This window comes from Protopterus annectens, chromosome 9.part0 (assembly GCF_019279795.1).
Source record: "Protopterus annectens isolate FY-2018-M chromosome 9.part0, PAN1.0, whole genome shotgun sequence".
Taxonomy (NCBI): Eukaryota; Metazoa; Chordata; order Ceratodontiformes; family Protopteridae; genus Protopterus; species Protopterus annectens.
In genome coordinates, this window is record NC_056743.1 from 1,612,092,586 (window position 1) to 1,612,100,156 (window position 7,571).

The window sequence follows — 7,571 nt, forward strand, 5'->3', positions numbered from 1 at the left end:
CTTTCTGGTTGTCGGCTCAAGATCTTGTCGGAGCCGACACGGTACTCGATAACCTCGGCTCCAGCCGAGCCGAAGCCACAGAAACTGTGGACTGAGTCTTATCGGCTCCAGCCGGAGCCGATAAAGGCAAAGGTTGAACAACCTGAGGTCTCGGCTCAGAAGCCGGAACCGATGACCTCGATGCCCTGGAGGGCTTCCCTGTTGAGACAGACAGGGAATCCACAGCCTTCAACAAGCCTCCCAGAATAAGCTTGTTTTTCTTTCCTGCAGGACCCTGGGGCTGAAGCCATGGCAAACAGCACAGGAGTCCTGCAGGTGCAAAGGCCCCAGACAATAGACACAAGAAGTGTGAGCGCCTGTCAGAGACATTTTCTGACAGCACGCATCACACTTCTTGAATCGAGACCTTTGCTTCTTTTGACATAGCCTAACTGGTGAACACAAACACACACTCAAACACACCAGTTATACCCTGTCAGAATAATAACTTTAGTAAAAATACTAAAAATAAAGTACAATAAACAGTAGTTAAACTACAAACACTCCCTTTGGGAAGGGAAGGCCTAAGGCCCAAGGGAAGAACTAAAAGTTCTTTTAAACAAAAACGGAAAAATTAGGTCGGGATAAAGTTCAATGAACTACACTAATTTGAGGATAATTAAACTAAAAAAGGGATAAAAAGAGTAACTTTTAATAGAAAAAGCTTAAACTCACCAGGAACCGGTAGAACAACCAACCTCGAAGCTGTAGCGAAAGCGAGATCTGAGGTAACTCTCGCCTAGCATTGTGGGATATAAGGGGAGCTCGAACCAACTCGAGCTTTAGGCCGAGTGGGAGCCGAGTCTCCGAACCCATCCAGCAAGAATGAAGGCGAGATAGACAACTTAACATATAGAAGTTATGTTCTTACCATAACGTTCCATGTTAGTTGTCTTCTTCTCGCCTTCTTCTTGCTGGATGGGTTCGAGCCGACCTCGCCCGACTGCCACTCTAAAGCTCGAGAGTTGGTTCCACCGCTCGAGGCTCCCCTTATATCCCACAATGCTAGGCGAGTTACCTCAGATCTCGCTTGTAAGCTAACCCCAGCTTATAACAGAAACAGTATAACTGTAAAACAGAATCCACCTCTAACAACAGGAAGAAGAAGGAGACCTACATCCTGAAACAAGAAATATGCCTAATAGCATATAGCTAAGAAAGAGGTGGTAGAAAGAGAGGTCACGATCACAACTCCTCTAGGTCTGTCCAGGCCAGGGGAAGGAGGGTGGGGCCAAGAAGAAGGCGAGAAGACAACTAACATGGAACGCGTTATGGTAAGAACATAACTTCTATATGTTAAGTTGTCTATCTCGCCTTCATTCTTGCTGGATGGGACCGCGTCCTAGCACCTTGTCCCGGTGGCCTAACGGAACAGACTCCTGAGAACAGTGGAACCAAAATTAGCTCTATGCCTAGAAGCTAAATCCAACTTATAATGGGAAATAAAAGTGTGAGGGTAGCCCAAGTAGCCGCTGCACAAATGGTGTCAATAGGCAGTCTGTCTTGAAGGCTAGAGAAGTAGCCAAAGCTCTGGTGGAATGGGCTTTAGGCTTATTAGGCAGTTTTGGTGTCTAATCTCATAAACAAGGGTAATCAGAGATGTTAGCCATCTGGATAAAGATACCTTTGAAACTGGAAGTCCCTTTCTGCTTTCCGCATAGGAGACAAACAGCTGATCAGATTTTCTGAATTGTTTCGTCCTGTCCAAGTAGTACCTTAATTGACGATGAACATCCAGACAGTGTAATTTTTGTTCAGACCTATTTGAATACTCCGTGAAAAGACAGGGAGGTCAATGCATTGGTTTAGATTTGATGTTGAAACCACCTTAGGCAAAAAGGACGGGTTAGTTCGTAAGGAAACTCTGTCCTTATGGAACACAAGGTAAGGAGAACGACAACTGAGTGCTTGAAGTTCTGAAATTCTTCTAGCTGATGTGATAGCCACCAGAAAGAGAGTTTTCCATGATAATAACTTTAAGGAACATGAAGCTGCAGGTTCGAAAGGGGAAAGAATCAAAGAAGCAAGAACTAAATTTAGGTCCCAAGGAGAAGGAGGATTTCTTACAGGAGGTCTGAGAAGAAAAACTCCTTTCAAAAAGGCTTTGCAGAGTTTGTGGGACATTAGGGCGGATTCAGAAATACCCACATGGAAATTAGAAATAGCTGCCAATTGAACCTTAAGAGTAGATGGAGATGAACCTGCATGGAAGAGTTCAGCAAGAAAATCAAGGACTAGTTGGATGGAAGCGGTGAAAGGATCTATGTCCTTTCCTTGTGCCCAATATGAAAAGCGTTTCCACTTACTCAAATAAATCTTTCGAGTGGAAGATTTATGGGAAGCTATCAAAATATCTCTAACAGAGTGAGATAATTGAGGAAGCCTGGCTACGGTTGGAAGTGGAGGAACCAAGCAGTGAGGTTCAGAGAGGGAGGGAGCGATGAAACTGACCCGACTGATGGATCAAAAGATCTGGAACTAGGTCCAGATTCCACGGTCGCCCAAAAGAAATCGATGCAGAAAGGGGAACCACACTTGTCGAGGCCAGTAAGGAGCAATGAGGATCAATGAGGCCTTCTGAGCGATAGCTTTCTGTATTACTTGAGAGATCAGTGGGAAAGGAGGAAATGCATACAGAAGTCCCCGGGCCAAACTTGGACTAGCGTCCCTGCTGGGTTGGCCTGGTAAAGGGAATAGAGTGAAGTATTCTCTGCACTTGCTGTTTTGGGGAGTAGCAAAAGATCGCAGCAAGGCTGACCCCACTTGAGAAAAATCTCTCTCACTACAGAGTCTTTCAGAGACCACTCGTGAGGCATGAGAATAGCTCTGCTCAACTTGTCCGCAATGTGATTGGACTTCCCGGGATGTGTTGCTATCAGAAAACGCTGAGAAGAAATCGCCCATTGCCACAGTCTGAGTGCTTCTCGACACAGGGGTATGATCTGGTTCCGCCTTGTTTGTTGATGTACCACACTACAGACATATTGTCTGTCTGGATTGCAATCGCTCCCAAGGGAAGAGAGTGTTGAAGGGCTTGCAACGCTAAAAGCACTGCTCTCATCTCCAGAACATTTATGTGCAAGTGGCATTCGTTTGGTTGCCAAGTGCCCTGGACTGTCCTGCCCTGATAATGCCCCCCCCACCCGATCAGGGAGGCATCCGTTGTCAGAGTAGCAACCGGAGGAGGTGGAACAAATGGTCTCCCCAACAGGAGCTGGGGAAGACATCCACCACATGAGATGCTTTTGCACGCTTGCGTGATCATAATGGTGTGAGACATTGGAAGTTCCTGGTATGACCATTGAGAAAAGAGCATCCACTGAAGGATCCGCATGTGGTATCTGGCCAATGGAAGGAGGGGTATGGCCGCTGCCATGATTCCCAACACCTTTAGAACTAACCTGGCTTTGGCTCTGTTGTTGTTGAGAAGTAGTGATACCAATTTCTGAATGTCTGATATCCTTTGGTTCGTTAGTGTTGCAGACATGTTTACAGTATCTAAATTTGCGCCTATGTAGGTAATAGTACGACAAGGCGACAAAACAGACTTTTCGCAATTTATTGAGATACCCAGTTTTGACAGACGCGAAAAAGTGTAATCTCTGGCCATCAGAAGGAGATGCTTGGTGGGAGCTGTGAGGAGCCAGTCGTCCAAATATGGAAACACCTGGAATCCTTGTCGTCTCAGGTGAGAAGCTACCACTGCCATGCATTTGGTAAACACCCGGGGGGCAGTGGTGAGACCAAAGGGCAGGGCCCTGAATTGAAAATGACTGGTTCCCAGCCTGAAGCGGAGGAATCTTCTGGAGCATCTGTTCATTTTTATGTGATAGTACGCGTCCTGAAGGTCTATAGAGCACATCCAGTTTCCTTTTCCCAATAGGGGAAGAATGGATTGCAGCGTGACCATCCGAAATCTTGTTTTCTTGACCGATCTGTTCAAGATACTGAGATCCAAAATTGGTCTCCAGTCCCCTGTTTTCTTTGGAACTAAAAAGAACCTTGAGTAGATTCCGGATCCTAGTTGGTCTGCTGGCACTGGCTGAATAGCCCTTTTTGCAAGCAGTTTTGAAATTTCCAAAGCTGCTATATCCCTTTGAGCGGGTGGGACATCTGGAAGGGATTTTTGACTGATTTGGAAAACGAAGAAAGGAATAGAATAACCTTCGAAATGATGGACTGTACCCATTTGTCTTGTGTCAAGGATAGCCAGGCTTCTGGGTACAGTGACAATCTTCCCCGACTGCCTCGAAGATGGGCAGTCGGGCAACACCTCAGGGATGCTGAAAGGGCTTATCGGAGAACGTTTCGATTGCCCTGGTTCTGCGGACCCTCTGCCTCTAGGCGACGCCTACCATTGTTGTTCCCCCTCTGCCTCTGGCGGGAACCGACTCTGCGCCAGGCGAAGTCCCTTGGGATTGTTTACGGAACCACATCTTTCCCCTTCTGGCCTTTGGGGTAAGGCCTAGAAGGAGTAGAAAACGGACTCCGACGGCAGAAAGGGTCTTGCCATCAGTCTCGCACCTAGTCAGGGTTTCTTTCACTTGTGGACCAAAAGAGATGTTCCATCAAAAGGGAGTTCGTGAAAGACGCCTCTTGAAAGGTTCCAAAATTGCATAGTCAAGATCCAGGCGTGCCTACGTAAGGCTACCCCTGTTCCTGCGGCTCTGCTCGCTCCATCGGCCGCATAAGAGAGGAGGCGATGGAGGAGTTGGAAATAGAATTAAGGATAGCCAGCTGCGTGTTCATTTTCTCTTGGAAACCCGCAGCTGTAGGGTCCTTCAGCATTTCACCGCTTCTTTGATCAAGTCCCTTTGAAGACGAGTGAAATGGCACAGGTAATTCAGCTTAACGCATAGTAAATGTCGCTGAGGAGAACATCCGCTTCGCACCTATCCATGGACCTAGATTCCTTGTTAGGTGGATGGACAGGCACTGAAGGATCAGCCAGTTCCTTCTTTGTGGCGGCAGCTACCACCATAGCATCCACAGAGACTCCTTTTGATAAAAATTCCTTGTCTGATGGAGCTGTGATGAATTTGGAGGGTCTCCTGGGAGTGGGGTCCACTGAATCAGGAGCCGCCCATGCCTTTTAGCAACCACCTGCATGAGGGGGTCAAGGGGGGACACCCAGGAGGTGGAAGGACGAGAGCCAAACGCCTCAAGATACACAGATTCGTCCTCCGAAGGGTTGAGGGCTGGCCAATTTCCCCTCTGTTTAAGGATCTCCAGAATGTCTGCAAATGAGACATCTTCAGAAGGGGAACGGGGAACCCTCAGAATCATCCAGATCTGTGTCCGACGTGATAGACTCAGGTGAGTCAATGTGCTTCCTCTTGCACTTCCTCTTCCGAGGGGCTCTTCTGCCAAATCAGGAGAGGCCTCGGAAGAGGATGAAATCCCAAAGGGAGCTCCTGAGGAGTTGGCTCTCTGCGGTCCGGGATGAGGGAGTGAGTCGATTTACCCTGAGGCAGCATAGAGGGAGGGGCTGACGGAGCCGACTGTGGAGTAGAGCCAGGCTCTAACACACCGCATGACCTCGAAGCACCCCTGTCAGGCAGAGCCAGAGGTCCCCGCCCGAGGAGCTAAGGACCCTCGGCACCGACAGTGATGGCTCTGAGGTCGATGTCGGAGCCGAACTCACTAGCGCCGAAGCACCGAGAGGGAGAGGGGTCGGACAAGGGTCCGATGCCACTCACCCCTCGGAGCCGACGAGGGAAGTCCGGCCGAGATTCCTCCATGGAAGAAAACGGAGCCGACGACGGAGCCGAAGACAATTGTCTCGGCCGAGGTGACCACAGTCTCGGTTCCGACGACCCGGCTCCAACTCAAGAGAGTCAAGGAGGAAAGAGTTGATGGACCGGGCAGGCACCGACTGATGAGTCGGGCTCTGAAGCATCTGGGCTAGTGCCTCAGACTTGAGTAGTCGACTCACCACCCTCTGAAGGTCATGATCGGACAGCCTCGATGACCTAGAGGAATGAGACCTTTGGCCCGCTCAGACAGCAGGGGAGATCCTGGAGCCGAATGAACGGAGCCAAGAGAAGGTGACCTAGACCTCTTTCTGGTTGTCGGCTCAAGATCTTGTCGGAGCCGACACGGGTACTCGATAACCTCGGCTCCAGCCGAGCAGGAAGCCACAGAAACTGTGGACTGAGTCTTATCGGCTCCAGCCGAGCCGATAAAGGCAAAGGTTGAACAACCTGAGGTCTCGGCTCAGAAGCCGGAGCCAAGACCTCGATGCCTTGGAGGGCTTCCCTGTTGAGACAGACAGGGAATCCTCAGGCTTCAACAAGCCTCTCAGAATAAGCTTGTTTTTCTTTCCTGCAGGGCCCTGGGGCTGAAGCCATGGCAAACAGCACAGGAGTCCTGCAGGTGCAAAGGCCCCAGACAATAGACACAAGAAGTGTGAGCGTCTGTCAGAGACATTTTCTGACAGCACGCATCACACTACTTGAATCCGGAGACCTTTGCTTCTTTTGACATAGCCTAACTGGTGAACACAAACACACACTCAAACACACCAGTTATACCCTGTCAGAATAATAACTTTAGTAAAAATACTAAAAAAATAAAGTACAATAAACAGTAGTTAAACTACACAAACACTCCCTTGGGAAGGGAAGGCCTAAGGCCCAAGGGAAGAACTAAAAGTTCTTTTAAACAAAAACGGGAAAAAATTAGGTCGGGATAAAGTTCAATGAACTACACTAATTTGAGGATAATTAAACTAAAAAGGGATAAAAAGAGTAACTTTTAATAGAAAAGCTTAAACTCACCAGGAACCGGTAGAACAACCAACCTCGGTTGTAGCGAACGAGATCTGAGGTAACTCTCGCCTAGCATTGTGGGATATAAGGGAGCCTCGGTGGAACCAACTCGAGCTTTGAGGAATGAGCAGCCGAGTGGCTCGAACCCATCCAGCAAGAATGAAGGCGAGATAGACAACTTAACATATAGAAGTTATGTTCTTACCATAACGCTCCATGTTAGTTGTCTTCTTCTCGCCTTCTTCTTGCTGGATGGGTTCGAGCCCACTCCCCACTCGGCCACTCTAAAGCTCGAGAGTTGGTTCCACCGCTTGAGGCCCCTTTATATCCCACAATGCTAGGCGAGAGTTACCTCAGATCTCGCTTGTAAGCTAACCCCAGCTTATAACAGAAACAGTATAACTGTAAAAACAGAATCCACCTCTAACAACAGGAAGAAGAAGGGAGACCTACATCCTGAAACAAGAAATATGCCTAATAGCATATAGCTAAGAAAGAGGTGGTAGAAAGAGAGGTCACGATCACAACTCCTCTAGGTCTGTCCAGGCCAGGGGAAGGAGGGTGGGAAGAAGAAGGCGAAGAAGACAACTAACATGGAACGCTATGGTAAGAACATAACTTCTATATGTTAAGTTGTCTATCTCGCTTTCATTCTGCTGGATGGGACCGCCCCTAGCACCTTGTCCCGGTGGCCTAACGGAACAGACTCCTGAGAACAGTGGAACCAAAATTAGCTCTATGCCTAGAAGCTAAATCCAACTT